General features: G+C 45.4%; 1 long non-coding RNA gene across 1 annotated transcript in view; it reads right to left on the reverse strand.

The window, feature by feature from the left end:
- Positions 1-14,304, reverse strand: part of LOC138513081 (uncharacterized) — a 64,456-nt gene extending 50,152 nt beyond the window's left edge. Inside the window, exon 1 of the long non-coding RNA XR_011281694.1 lies at positions 14,041-14,304. This is a non-coding gene — a long non-coding RNA (uncharacterized lncRNA). The remainder of the gene's footprint in view (positions 1-14,040) is intronic.
- Positions 14,305-15,526: the final 1,222 nt, after the last annotated feature.

The raw sequence follows: 15,526 nt of genomic DNA on the forward strand, positions 1-15,526 counted from the left end.
GCGGGAACAGCAGACGACAGATTGGGAGCGGGGCTGAGCTTGTTGTTGCTCTCAGTCCAGATTTAACGCTTCTGAGGATGGAAAGATAATTCACAGATGGCAGTTTCGATGTCAGAGGTCACCTGATCAGCCCGTAGATTGACACTGGATTGTTCTTGTAGGTCCCCTGACCTATGCAAGAAGCATTAATCAGCTGAAAGAAGTACCTCTTGTGGTGTTGCTGAGCTTGATCTTTCTCTTAGCCCAGTTAAAGCCCCTTCTATGATGGAAAGACCATTCAAATATGGCAGCTTTGACGTCTGAGGTCAACTGATCAGCCTGTATATTCCATTGGATGGTTCCTGTAGGTCTTCTTAACTCTGCAGCAAGCCTCATTGCAGCTGAAAGGACTGCCTGTGGTGGTGTTTTGCTGAGCTTGATGTTGCTTTCAGCCCAGTTGAAGGAGGAAAGATAATGAGGTAAGGTATGATGAAGGAGCATGTGGAGAGACTTTGATTGTCAAAATGTGAGTGGGAAAGTGAGTCAAAGGGAAACAATAAAGAAAGTGAGTGAGAAAGTGAAAGTGTGCATTCAAGAGTGAGGGAGGGAGAAAATGAGAGACTGTGAGTTAGTGATGCATTGTGTGTGAATGAGTGAATGTGAGCATGTCCACATGTGCTTGAAAGAGAGTGAGTTACAGTGGGTGTGGTTATTTGTAAAGTGCTAACATGGCAATAAAGTAGCTTGGAGCAATTCAGACCACAAAGATGTTGTCGACAAGTAGAAAGCACTGTGTTCCAAAGACCCAATGAAACAAATATTGGCCAAACCAGCAGTCTTGGCTTCATCTGCAGGCCACACTTCTAATCTCATACACATGGACCAGGAAGGCAGTGTGTGTGGTAGGAGAGAAACCGTATGGTGTACTCCCCTACTGCCTTCTAGAATAGGAGAGGAGCCAGCATTTACACTCCACCAAAATTGCCTGTCTCCTCCGTCTTAGTGTTTTTGTGGCAGGACAGTAGAGTTAGGTGAGGCACGGGAGCTGGCTCAGACAGACAAAAGTGGAGGCACAATGGCACAAGGGTGGCATCCCTGCTACCCCCATGGTGGACACCCCAGTCCAGATGTCTATGGCAGTGAGACCGTTTAGGTATGTTGGACCAGGGATCATCAAAATAACTGTGAGTATCTGGGTGTTCTGCACCTCCCAAACAATGCAGTAAATATTTGAGTGACACGCAGGGTAGAAACATCAATGGCTGAAACCGCCGTGCCATTCACAGCTTTACTTGCCCATCCAGATTGGACCTTCTAGGTGCTCTAGACGCTCTGCAACTGGCATTTTGACCAGCTTCCAGTCGCCTCAATCTGGCCAGCCATTGCATCATCACACAGGACTTCCCTCACCCCCTTTTTCTCGTGAGGCGCACACCGCCTTACAACAAACCCCCCCAACCAAATCAAGTTTACCACCCAGGGGCCATACACTCCCTTTGGACTGATGTAACTCCCCACCCACACATATTCTAGGATGTGCGCAGCTGAGGTGCTCCCAGCACTGTAACACCACGGCATTTCAGTAATAGGACTGCCACGCACTTCCAACCACTCCCGGGATCTAGCGCTCGACAGGCATTACATACACTGTGTCAACACGGCTTCTGGCGCATATATATTGCAATCCCTTCTCCCACAACTTGAAATTCAGCAGAGCCACCATATTGGAACTCAACACCTTGCCTTGTACTGCTGACAACCCTGTAAGAAACAATACCTAACCCCATCCTAGACAGACTATCAAGCAGCCTTAGATCCCATCTGGGTACAAGATACTACTAACCTTCTATTCTCTGCTTTTCTCTTCCCTTGGTGCATTTCCTTCCTCTCCCTGTTTGACGTAAAGAATGTTTATTGTGCATCAGCTATGTGTAAGGAACAATGTAACTAATGTGATTGTAACAACCACGATATGACAAACATACTCATGTAACCAACCACAACTGCCTACATGAACACAATGTACGATATTCAATCACGCTGATATAACTATACCCACCACGTCACTATTATGTCTACATGAACACAATGTATGATATGCAATCACGCTGATATAACTTTACCCACCATATATCATTATTACGTCCTTTGGGACACAACTGCACGATGTAACATAACACACACATTTTTCATCACAAATGACAATATGGTTTTTTACTCACTTTAACTCCTTACGATTGTCACGCAAAATGCAACACATGCACACCGTACCTTGTTAGAACCTCGACAGCCTTGATAAAGACCCCTGTTGGGTCGAAACAAGTGTTGGCACTCTGTATGTTAATAAACCAGCACTGAAACCTATCTGAGTTGACAGGACCTCTCATTTTTATGCTCTATACAAGAAATCCAATCGGACAAACCTTAAGCACAGAATACCCAGCGCCCTGGTGCATGTGGTTCTTTCAAACCTTGCTCTACTACCAATTGGGACAGAAAAGCACTGTCACGTGAGAACCCACAAACCGGCAGCAGGACTCACCCCGTACAACTGCCATGATCAGCACAGTGATCTAGCTTTTCTAGTACGTGACCCCCCACCCTCAGAAGTAGTTATATAATTGCAGTCTAAGAGGAACACTGGCATATGCTGGCATCTCCAAAGCTCATCTTCTTGGCCATATGCCTCAGTCATCAGTCCGTCAGATATGTTCAATAAAGCCAAAGTCCTTTAGCTCAGAGGATCTCCTTTAATGGAAGTTTTGCTTAATGACTGGCATAGCACTTCCAGATAGGTTCCTCCAGTGAAATGATGGACCTTGTGACATATTCCAAACTTTTACATTTTTCACCCAAAACAAGCACAATGGCAAGGTGTCTCGCTGTAGTTCAGCAGTAAGAAGTATGCGTTAACCATCATTGACCACCAAGTGGCAATGGACTGAATGTTATGCACAGGTGGAACATTTCTGTCACCTCACACCAATGACTTTTGCATCGAGTTGGCTGAGATTAGGCGAGATTTGCTTCCTATTTCACTTTACCATCTGAGCAGATTTTTTTTTTCTTCTGAGCTGTCATTTTTGAGTGCATTTTATTGTTTTGCATTAATTGTATTTTTTGGGTCGTTTTGCCTGAAATTTCAGTCAATTATTGTACTGAAACATTTTGCAACCACCTAATTGTCCGAAGTGTCAGGTATGATGATGATGATGATAGGTTATTTATAACGAGCGCGTACCAGTGGATGGAACCTGTGTTGCTCTGTGTCGTCTTGCTGCCAAGGCGCGCACGTTGCCCCTGAGCTATCCACCCGAGACAAAAATGAAAAATGAAAAAAAATGAAATGAAATTTCTAGTGAAAAAAAGACCAACAAGGACAGTTTAACTCTAGGGGTGGAATTGGTGAATCGGGCGGATTTTGCACAGAATTCTCCTTCTGCATTCTCTGTTTTGCATTCTGTACCACTCGTGCATTTCTTGCACTTTAAGGCAGTTAACCACATGCATCACTGCACACCTTTGCAAGTCAGAACCTTGTTTGCATTTGAGAGGCCTTACTGCAATCATAGATGCAACTCGTCATGCTCTTCTAGACACAAGATGTCTCAGCCTACTTCATAACGCGGGATTATTTAAGTTTTGTTATGATACTTCTTCCCCAGAATTGAATAAAACAGGGGATCATTTACATTGCCTCAACCTGTGCTTCGCTTTTCTTCAAACCAAGCACATCATGAAATGTGCATCTGTGCCTCATTGCTGTTAAAGCAATTACGATGCAGTACCATGTATTGCACAGTACAGAAAGTCCACACAGCACCTTACCTGGCGGGTAAGTTAAACACCACACTCGTGATGGGCCTGCAAGGAGAACACTAGGAAACAGTCATTCTCCTGCTGCGTTCTGTTCCTATGGAATTCCCTCCCAGCAGCAATGCTTGTCGCCTCCTGTTCCGGAAAGAGAGGAAAACCTAGTTCCTTCACACCTTGACATTATCTAGATGCCGATGCTACCCACCAGCCAAGGTGTGACTATCTCCTATGCAAGCAGTGCTGCTGTGTTATTTGTTTGGTGTACACATGCAGTACTGCGTTACTGTCTTCCCATCAACTCGCTTGCCTGTTAATGTTACCCTAATCCTACTGTACAGCAATCAGCTGGTTCTGAGCAAGTGTTGTGCTATATCATAAAAATAATAATAATAATAATAACTATTGTTATTATTATTTATGCAATTTATTTATAATTATTATAGTAGCCATTACAACTTGTATACTGTTTAAAATAATCAGAACAATCACATAGAGATACATATTTAACCACACTTCACATTCATGAGATGAGTAACTCATACATCCTTCAAAAAAAGTTCACTAGCAGCAAAATGCAACTGTCTTTTAAATGTGAACAAATATAATTATCCGTCAAAACAATAAAACCAGTTTACAAAATGTTTAAATAAGCATCTATCTTTATGCACAAATAGGTCAAATGGTATATAAGGGAGAGATCATTGCCATTTAAGTACCTAGCCCACACATGGTCACATAAATCATGTTTAGCGGTCTTTTACCGCTAGCATTTACCACCAAAATCCATAGAGACTGGACACTTTCACATACCATTATTAACTGCATGACAGTCCCCAAACCCAAACACACAGAGTCTGCCTTACCTACAGAACCGGTGGACACCTTCCCTAGCTCGCCTAACTTGCCCCCTTTGCATTTTATTCAAAGGTATTCTTTGGTGATGTAATCACTGGGAAATCTTTAATGTAAGAAGGAATTTCTGAACGATATGGATAATATTTTATACATTCTGAACTTGAGGCGTTGCATGCCAAATCAATGTTTGTTTGATCCCAATCTAATTCATGAATTTTAAGTTTAACAGCTTTTTTGTATCACAGATAAGAGGTGTCAGCGGCGTGTACCTTAATGTAGTTATTCCATGTACAGATAGATATCTTGGAGCAAACTGCTCGGGGTATAATTGCTCTTTTAGCAATTGCCCTGAAGGCTCTTTTATTGTTACTGCTACATAATATAATCATGTAGTAGGGGCTACATGAGTGAGTTGCCAATCTATAATGCAACGATGTGCTTTCAACAGACTTGATATGCTGATCAGGGCACATCCTGCATAGCCCAACAAACTCCTTATGCAAGTGGCTTCAAGCTTTTCCATTCTGGAGAGATGTTTATACCTCCAAACTTCAGCTCCAAAAAGTATAGTCGGTGGGGGGGGGGCTGGGTTGAGGGGGGGTCGCTTTGTATACATGAACAACTGATTTTAGAGAATCATATAGAAGGAGCTTGAGGTCCTCATTATCTGCTGATTTCGCACCAAACCCACATCCAGCCTATGCACTGCGGATAGATAGATGTAGCATGACTGGACCTCTCTGCCCCTTCATGTACATCATATGTTGCGAACTGATACGTGTGTATGCAACGCCACATTATGGTGTAGGCGCCTCACGAGGTAACTAACCCAGCCTTATTGCCGTAGCACTCTGCGAATGCCCACTGACATCCTGACATATCATAGCTTAACATAATACTCCATGACATAACACAATGTAACACAACATGACATAATACAGTATACAGAGAGTGGCCCTGAGCGACTCTTGGAGGGGTAAAGGCAGGGATCTGTGCCCCGCTTCTTCTGCACATTGTTAACATCCCAAAATGTAACCATAGCCCTTGTTGGACACCACCTTCAGTCCAAAACAACCTCTTTGATGTGTCTTTTGCAAAAAATAAAGAGTGATGGATGGAGGATTTTCAATTGAACGGCAGCCAATGTCATTGCTCTGGGCAGCCATCCAGAACATCATTTTTCAGCCTGCCATGCCATTGCAGAATGTGAATCATGCTTCGTCCCTTCCCATGAGGGGCAGGGCAAACTGAACTGCTTGGTCATCCTTCTGCATGAGACGACAAGCAACTCCAATTGGGTTTTGGCCTCATTGGGTGTTATCACAGAGGGTATTTCAGACTGCATGCCACTGCTGCAGGGGAGATAACATTTGCAAATCAGCGTCCCTCCTTGAATCGCTAAACCACATCCTTTCTGCACTAAGCCACACGATGGGGTTTGGCCTTATGATTACTGACATGGGGGACAGAAATATAAATAGGCAATTTAGCAGCTGTTGCCAAACCCCTATGGCTTCTGAGTTCAGCAACTACCAACTTATCCAGAGGGAAGCCATCCTGACTATGGTCAGGTCATGTGCTCTGATGTCTGAGCCTGGCTCCCCTGGACTCAGGGTGTATATTCCAGCCTGTAGCAGAATTTATTTATTTATTTATTTATTATTTCACATTTATAAAGCGCTCACACAGCCCGCAGGCATCGAGGCGCTGTTACAGGAATTGTCTTTTTTTGTTTTTCTTAGTTGCGTAATTGTGTGTGTTTTTTTTTCCTTAGTTACGTATTTATAACGCGCTTAAACACCCAAAGGTTTCTAAGCGCGGACCCGGGGATCGAACCTGTTGTTGCTACGTGTCGTCTTGCTTCCAAGACCCGCACGCTGCCGCTGAGCTATCCTCCCGGGACAATGATGAGGATGACTTCACTTACATCTCGATGTACCTGTCCTTCCAGATTCGCTGCATGTCTTGCAGTGCCCCTGCTGCTCTCTTTATTCTAATGCATCTAGCAAGAGATAAAAGGGTGGGGGAGGGGGATTGCTTAGGACACTGTGGGGGTGGAGGGAGGTACAGTAGATTATGTTCCAGACCTCTCACTCCTTTCTCCAGGAATCGTACACAAATGTCGACCTGAGAATTGCGACGGCCAAAAATGACAACTTTTGTTTTTTAAACCCCCCTTACACCACATATATATGTGGGGGGGTATGGGATATTATAGTAGTATGGGGGGCTGCCAGGGTCTCCCCCCGCATATCTATGTGGTGCAAAGAGGGTTTAATTAAAAAAAAGTCGGCATTTTCGGCAGTCGCAATTATGTGTGGTCTCAGCGATCACATAGATCCCTTTCTCCATAAAGTCTAACTCGCTATCAGACCCTTGCTCCTTTCACTCTCATCCCCTCAATTTGCCTTTGTACATTGGCCCCTTCTCTTACCCTTCACGCCTCTCTCTTATTTCCCTTCCTTTCTACTCTCCCCACAGCTCTTTGTAATAGCCTCCAAGCACTGTTGAGTGTTATACAAGAAACCTGCATACAGACATACAGGTGAAGAACAGATAACATTGTTAGAGGACACTGATGATAATCTCACTCTTCACAGTGGCAGTGTATAAACGCAGGCTCTTTCCCTTCCCTCTGGCAATCGTACAAGTGGAGGAGAATGCAGCAGCATTTTAAGGATTACAGTTTCTATGAGATTTGAAAGCAGACTCGTAAATGGACTGAAAATTGCACAGCGAGAGCGATCCGAGGACGAAAACCCAAATCCAACTAGGGTAATGTGTACAATCTTACTGGTTTAGGGAATGTGCCAGAAAGCCCATGAACATAACCACTGTTCAATTTCAGTAACTTGAAATAATGGCCCTGAAATTACTTCTTCAGATCTATTGTGATCAGTGAACACTGTGGCTACTTCGCCAGGCTAAGTTACTTAAGCTTTTGTGTACTTGGTCAGTCATTGTGTCTGTAATGTTCTGCACTGCAATATGAAGACACGCTTAGTAGGAACTAGGCAGAACAGCAGTGTGTATAAAATGGGAGTCTTTATTTTAATTACAAGGATTAGAAAGTAGTTAATAAGAGACTCTATGAAAGGCAACCGTCAATGTTAGATGTATCACAAAACACACGTTCTTCGTTACACAATCATCCAGCACTCTGGGCAAACAGAATGCAACAGTGTTCGCAACATCCCCTTGTCGAGATATGTACCTAGAGCAATGCAAATGGCTTTGTGCGGGATCAGGTCTGTTACAAGCCCAGCACAGCTCCTGACAAGGGGGTGATAGCTATTCACACTCTAGCACTCTGCTCGGGGTGCACACTCTTTTTCTACTTGTTTTTATTTTAAGGAAGACAGGCTCTGCACATACTGAAGAAAAAAGATGGCCGCTGCCATAGAAAAAAGATTACACCCCTTTTCTATTTCTATGGGGGCAGCTGAGGCGGGATGGAGTGGCGGAGCCAGATGCCAGGACCCACAGTAGATAAGTGGGGTGGGTAGGATATAATGTGCATCAAGTGGGGCAGGTACTGGGCGAGGAGAGGAGTTTGGGAGGGGCAGGGGGCCAATATGCAGAGGCACCTAAAAAATGTCAATGCTGGGGTAAGGGCCATGGGGTTGCTGGTAGAATGCGGGCAGGACACTGGCAGTTCTTACCTACGTTTCCGGCTCCCTGATTGGTTGAGTGCCACCCCCGGTGTGCAAATATAAAAACAAATCAGGTGTATATATGAGGAAGGATCCAGGGTAATTTATATAGGTGTCCTCCCTCCAACATCAATCTTGACCAAGTACACATCTCCACTTTATACTATAGATGTTGCAAGTACTGTTAATTTATCTTCCATGTCACTTGTGCATGACAGCAGTATCCTGTTTCTATGTAACTAACTTCCTGCCACCCCTTGTAGGGCATTATAATGCTTTAATTAACCATGCGCTATGATTTTAAAGCAACCAGCAATGGGGCTGCTCTGGCCTCCATATGTTCCTATGGAAAGTATTTCTTGTTGAAGCTCTATGTTCTCCCACATAACTAAGTGCATGATGTGTTGATGAGCTGGTCCTATGTTTTACTGGGGTACTTGTTCAGATAGACAGAGAGATGGGGGCACTGTTGAGCGGCAACCAGAGGGCCACTTAATCACAGAACTCCACCACCCGTCTGAAAATCCTAGCTGGTATCCTGCTTTCCTGGCCTGATGCTTCTGCTCAGAGTCCGCATACATGCTCCTGAGCTCCTGCAGAGCCTTCCAGTGCTGGTAGCCGAACCTGGTGCCCTTGTCCCATGCATTCCGGTGGGGCACCAATCAAAGCAGTGGTGGTGCGCCCTGAAGGCCTGAGTGTTGGTGGCGGAGCTTCTCCGATGGAGGTGATCGGGTGGCAGGAGCTGCAGCATGTCCTTATGCGGCTGTGGATGAGACATCAGCATATGGCCGCACGGCCACCCTTCTTCATCTCTGTGGTGGCCCACATGGGGATATGTTCTACGGGTGGTATGTGCCTCTGCACGGCCCATACCCTGGGCCGAAAAGTTGCTGGGGCACCTCCCTACCTCGCTGCCTTGGCGGGAGCGCTGAGGGCAAGACTGCACCATCCTTGTGATGGCCTGGACATCACATCACCCCCAAGTTGAAGTGGAGGGCCTTGCTGCTGTTTGCTGCTGTTTGTCAGTGCTCCTGGTTGCAAGCGATTCTGGGGGGTGCCCCCACCCCATTTAATGCTGGTGGCTGGAATGGCAGGCAGCCCTACAGCATGGACTGACAACTGGATCATCAATAAGAGGCAAATCCTACACCACAGTTGCTGGACCATGGAGCTGGTGGCCTGTGTCTTCTGGGGGAGACTTGTCTTGCTCTTCTTCTACCGTCACTTAGGCTTGATCCAAAAACTGGTGCATAGGGCAGAGTGGGTGGCACTGTGGACCTGCTAAGTCCCTGGGTCTGTGCAGTGTTGGGTCCTTTATCCTATCCCTGTACGGTGACTCTGAGGTCCCGGTGCGAACCAGAATCCCTCCTGGTGGCGTGGGCCATCTCCTACACCTGGGGTAGCTTCAGGGATGGTAAAGTGTAATGCTGGAATCTGGTACCTGGCTGTGCAAATGCACTGGCAGGGCAGTACTAGGGCAACTACACCACAACGTGTCCTTCCTCGTGCGACCCTATTTGGTGAGACAGGATCATAGGCTCCAACAAAAAACATGGCCCATGGACTGCTACACAAGTACCATTGCCGGGGGTCCTCCTCTGGCAGCGATGCTGCTGCCCAAGTTGCAGCTATGCAGAGTGGATTTGCCTCTGTGAAAACCAAACTAGATGACGTATCAGCGAATGTTAGTTTCCTGCAAGCAAAACTGGAGCGGGAAAGAGGTTGTATTACCCAAGCAGAAACCCGAATCAGTGCCACTGAAGACAGAGTGGCAGCCATGGAGATAGACAAAAAGGAACTGGCTCAGTGACATTGAATAAAACGCAGTTCACCTACTAGTTGATGGTCGAAAGAGGAAATACGGCATTGCAACTGCCCCTTAAACCTGGGTCCCCACCACAAACCATTATCACGTGATTAATAAGCTATAGAGACAGGGATCTGATACTGAAGTTATCCAGAGAGTGAGTTGAGCTGTGTTTTGAATCCGGCAGGATGTATATCTATCCAGACTTTGCACCGGCTGTCCAAGCTGCTTGCAGATCATTTGATGGGGTGAAACAGCTCCTTAGGAAAAGGCAGGTGCAATAATTGATGTTGTTCCTGTGCAAACTCAGACTGCTATTCGGGTGGCGCACACACTTCTTTACATCACCAGAAGATGCCAAAACATTCATCAAGTCCACCATAGCAGCGAGGATCCCGAAATAAAGAGATGTGTCTCTGAAGAAGCAAGCAGAGCAAGGAATCTCTGTAATGGAAGAGACCTAACGCTATCAAGGTCAGCTAATGCTGCAGAGAACCCTGTGGGCCCCATTTAGCTTGGAGTTTGTATTGATGGGTGTTGAGCACATGCACGGAAGGGTTACCGTGCTGCTCACAATGCCCCCATGAATTTTCAATATTCGATTGTTGGGCTAGGGGTGGTAAGGGTTTCACTGTCGAGTTGTTTTGGACAATGCGGGTGGGGGAGGGTTGAGTTTGAACCACGTTGTAAGGTTGCATCATCATGGTGGTACAATATACAAGAATTCACGTGCGTTACAGTACAGTGTAAGACGACATGCCAAAATATTAACAAAATATTGGTATGCAGTCTGTGACCTTGTTGGCTTCCCTCACGTTCTTCAGCTGGAATGTATGCAGTAATAACCACCCAGTAAAGGCCAAGAAACTAGCGGCCTGTGTTGATCGCCACTTGCTCCAAATTGTGATGTTGCAGGAAATGCATGCTTTTGCCGCGACCCATGTTACATTTGCTCCATGATGGGCGGGGACTAGGTATTATACCACATACTCATCACAAGCTTGATGGGTAATTATACTAATTCATCACAGACTCCCCTTCCAACTTGCTCATTCAGTAGTAGATCCATGTGTTAGGTTTGTAATATTGCAAGGCAAATAGGAAGCTACTGACGTGGTTCTAGTGAATACATATGCCCGTAACATAAATGATCTAGCAGTTTATACGCATCTGGCATCCAATCTGGTCCCATGGGTAGACCTCTCGATTATATGGGGAGGTGACTTTACTATGATCCTTATATGGAACAGTATCGATCCACCAATACACAGAGGACCCCTACCAGAACCTCTAGAGTCATTGCACAGATTATCGAACAGTTCAAATGAACTGACACCTAGATGGCACTGTTTCCAATGATCTGGTAATATACCTATTACTCCTCAGTGTGTGATATAATGGTCTTGTTAAAGTCGAATAACCCATCGGACACCATGGCGCCCTACCACCCATTATCCCTCATTAACACTGATGCCAACATTTTCGCCAAAGATCCTTGCCGCTAGACTGCTGCCACTGATGATGCACATGAAACATCAAGACCAATCAGGCTTTGACCCTGCTAGGTGGATGGCTCTGAACCTGCAGAGACAATTTGCCATACGGTTGCAAATTGATCCTTGACACTGGGCATGGAAAAAAGCATTCAGTTTCCTGTGATCTTCAATCTTACACCTAGGACCCTTTTTCATCAAGTGTGTTCAACTTCCTTACTCTACCTCCCTGGCCAAGGTGTGAGTGAACAGGGTTTTGTCATCCACGATCCACTTAGGTAGGCATACCCAGTAAGGATGTCCCCTATTCCCCTATACCCAGTGCTTAATTTGTACAAAAATAAGTGCCAGGGCCCAAAAATTCTTGGCTCACTAATGTCAACCCCGGCGGCGCCACGGCACCAGCGGCCCAACTCAGTGCTAGATCGGCCCAATAAGAGCCCATCACACTGCTGCTGCTCCATGTCACATCTTTGGGGCTGCAGCAACTGCTGGCACGGGATAGTGGGAAGGAGCGCACATATCTATCTTTGTTTATTACACAACTTCTTTTATTTCATGTCCTAAATCACTGAAAGTACCGTGGGGTTAACTAGATTTCTCAGTTTGGAATTATCTTGCATTCTGGGAGTTAAAGTTTACCATTAAAGCCACAATCATATTCTTTTGGCTTAACATGTTGCTATACGTATTTACATGCTGTCATGTGGCTTTATTATGCAATTTGTATTTTTGGTAAGTAAACTCTATAAGACATTATTAGTGTACAGTGTTTTATTACCTGAAGTGGCAGTGATTAATTACAACAAAGTCACGGAGCAAGTACGGGCCGCCCCCCTGGCCAGAGTAACCAAAAGATGTCTAAGGTACTGGGCTCTGCAAATGGGCAGGAAAGTTGCTCTGATAGAGGACAATTCCTGTTATGTTAACCACAATCTAGTATAGCGTTACCTGAGCTGGCAGCACCGCAGCGCTCAAGCAGGCCCAGCATATGAGCAGTTTTAGTCTTTTATGGCACACATCCACTTAAACTCGGAGCATCATCATGAAAGACGGGCAAGTGGATATTCTGCAACTAATATTAATGGACTGTTAATGACGTGCCCAACACCTGGGACCACAGTGTGTATGTTGTTGAGAGGGTGTGCTTTTTCCAAATTTGATCCCCTATGACCATTAAAATCATCAAAATATGGAGGCTCAGCCCAACCCTCAACTTCAGGAAGCTCGTAGTAACAGAGCTGTCGAAACGGTGCTGTTCCAGCAGCATGATAACTGATTTGCTTTCCTCTGCTTTTGATGATTTTGTTACCACGCGCACCGCCCAGAAACTATTGCGAGATGATGTACAGCACTATGCAAAACTCCAAAATAAATGGCATTATACATGTATTTATTTGGTTATTGAAAGTCCCTGAGATCTACATTTTTAGATAACACTTTACAATAAGTGTAGTCAGATAATGCTCCCCACACACTTATCCAGGAGTAATAACGCCCTCCTCCCCCGCACTTACCTGTTCTTGCACTCTCCCCTTCCTCCTCCTCCCGAATGACACAATGCCTAGTAAGATCATTTGTTTTGTCCTCCCTCTGTCTGCCCTTCCTTGTCTTGTCGTGCCTAGAAACACTTATGTACAGGCATGCGCTGTTGTTAATATATTGGCTAGGAAATCAGGCTAAACTAAGGCTCTTTTCAAAATCGTAAAATCTCAACAGATCCGCACTGACAAAGGGGCAGTTGTGTTTTTATGACAGGGCGCTCCACCTGTTTGTAGTCCCTCTGCTTGAATCATGTTACTGCTGTTTTGGTTTGCAAATAAGAGGCACGCAAAACGGACGCTGCCGAAGGGAGAGACTGGGGAAGAGGGGGGCGAGAAACAATGGTGAGAGGGGGCAAGAAAGAGGGAAAGAGAAGAGGCAGGTCGGAGGTAAAGAGAGGGAGTGGAAGCAGAGAGAAGTAAAGAAAGGAGACAGACTGGGGTCAGGTAAAGAGAAGGGGAGTGAACCTTGGTTGCTGTACTACCTGTTTATGTTATGTTCGCTTTCTTGTTCACAGTGTTAAGGTGCAGGAAGGGGCTCGCCAGTCTCCCTGGACTGCAGGGGAGTTGCTAGGTCTGGAAAAGACCTGGGGCTACCCTGATGGTGGAACTGTTGGGACTGGGGGCTAGCTAGCCTTTTGGCTGTAGCTCCTGAGATTCTATCTGGGGCTACAACCAAAAGATCAGGGGCTATAGCCTCCTTAGCCCCCCCCCCCCTAGCAACGCCCCTGCTGGACTGTAAAGTCTACAACTTGCAGAGCACTGCAGTCCCGACAGGACTGTGCACCCTACATTGGGGTCTAGTACATCTGATTACAGCAGCTCCATGGCTTTATTCAAGTCACGTCTGCCAATAACTTTCAGAAGAAAACTTTAAACAGAGGCAGAAGTTTTACCTCGGCAGCCTTCTCTGTGGCACTGTTTTCGTTGCCTCTGCTCATGGGTTCTGGCCGTGTCATCTGGGCTTCCCAAGCACGCCCGGGACACCCTTGGTTTTTCCAAGGGCCGAGGTGCTGACAGTGTTGCTTGAATCCAGCTTCAGCTCAGCCGTATCCCGTGGCTGCTCACTCGGCTAAGTAGCAGGAACAGGATTACTTTGAATTTCAATGGGAAGCGCTGTCTGTTGCTCCTGAAAGTTTGGCTTGTCCACCCTGCATTTGATTGCACAAGTCTGGGGGGTGTTTCTAGAGGCGGGGTCAGCGTAGTCTACCCTGCCGAAATGACAGCTTTAACTCTTTCTTAACTGCGGCTGAAGCTACTGGCTCTCTGTCTGTGTCGGATCTCGTTCCGAGGCTTCAGCGCCTGGGGAGCCGTAAAACAACATGACAGACAGTGAATTATGCTCTGCAGTTATTGATAATTGCGTGGCAGTGGTTGGTGCCATCAAAGACCCATCTTCCACTGTGAGAAAAAGAGCCACTGGGAGCAAGCAGGCAGAGCTGCTCACTCTCAGTTCATGCAACCCTCCCCCACCCACAACAATTGGCACGCTCAGATAAGACTCACAGTAGGAGGCATGTTCCCAGAAGGCAGGTTTTTCACTGCGGTTCCAAAATATACATATGAGCATGGACTTCCGGAAAAAGTGTCCTACATTTCCATTAGGACAAGAGGCACAAATGGTGTTAGATATTATTGAACAAGACATGATTGGTCGCAAGCTATTATCGACTTTACACCAAGATACAACAGGAGCTGGGGAATAGGTCTACCATTCATACAAAATGAGAATCAGATATAGGTCAGGAACTATCCGATGCTACTTGGGTGTGGTATTGCTTCCTTCCCAATGAGGTTTCCCTAAGCACTAGGTATGGCCTGACTCAATTTATTGGAGCCTTTTCTCCCAAGGCCCAATCTTGTAGGGGTATTTTGAAAAGTACAAAAGGAGGGTACGAGGCTATGCATATTGGAATGACAACCTGTTATCAGAAAGCCATGCTTGGGGCAGATTGTTGATGGGTCACCCTACTTGGTAGTGATTGCTGTCATGGACTTTATAAAAAGTTTAGATTTTGGATCAGGACTTGGGTAATTAATTTGAGGTAACTCCATGGAAGAAGACATAATTGCTGAAACTTAAATCAAAGAAAGAAAGTTGTATTAAACTTTGTAATTTTTTATTGGTCATTTGTTTTACACATTTTCTTCTTTATTTTTTTCAACTTTGTTAACTTGTCCGTTTAGTACTGTTTTTTTGTAAAACGTTGATTGATTTTGCAAAAGGTTGAATCTTTGATTAAGCTATATGCAAATAAATAAATACATTTTAAAAATGCATGTTTATGGGTCTTCTAGGATTTGATAATATGCCTTGCTCAATAAGAGATGTGCAATGTTCTTATTAGAACTACATTATATATTGAAATTGATCATTAGAAA

Source organism: Ambystoma mexicanum, chromosome 12, assembly GCF_040938575.1.
Source record: "Ambystoma mexicanum isolate Mex_15411 chromosome 12, UKY_AmexF1_1, whole genome shotgun sequence".
Taxonomy (NCBI): domain Eukaryota; kingdom Metazoa; phylum Chordata; class Amphibia; order Caudata; family Ambystomatidae; genus Ambystoma; species Ambystoma mexicanum.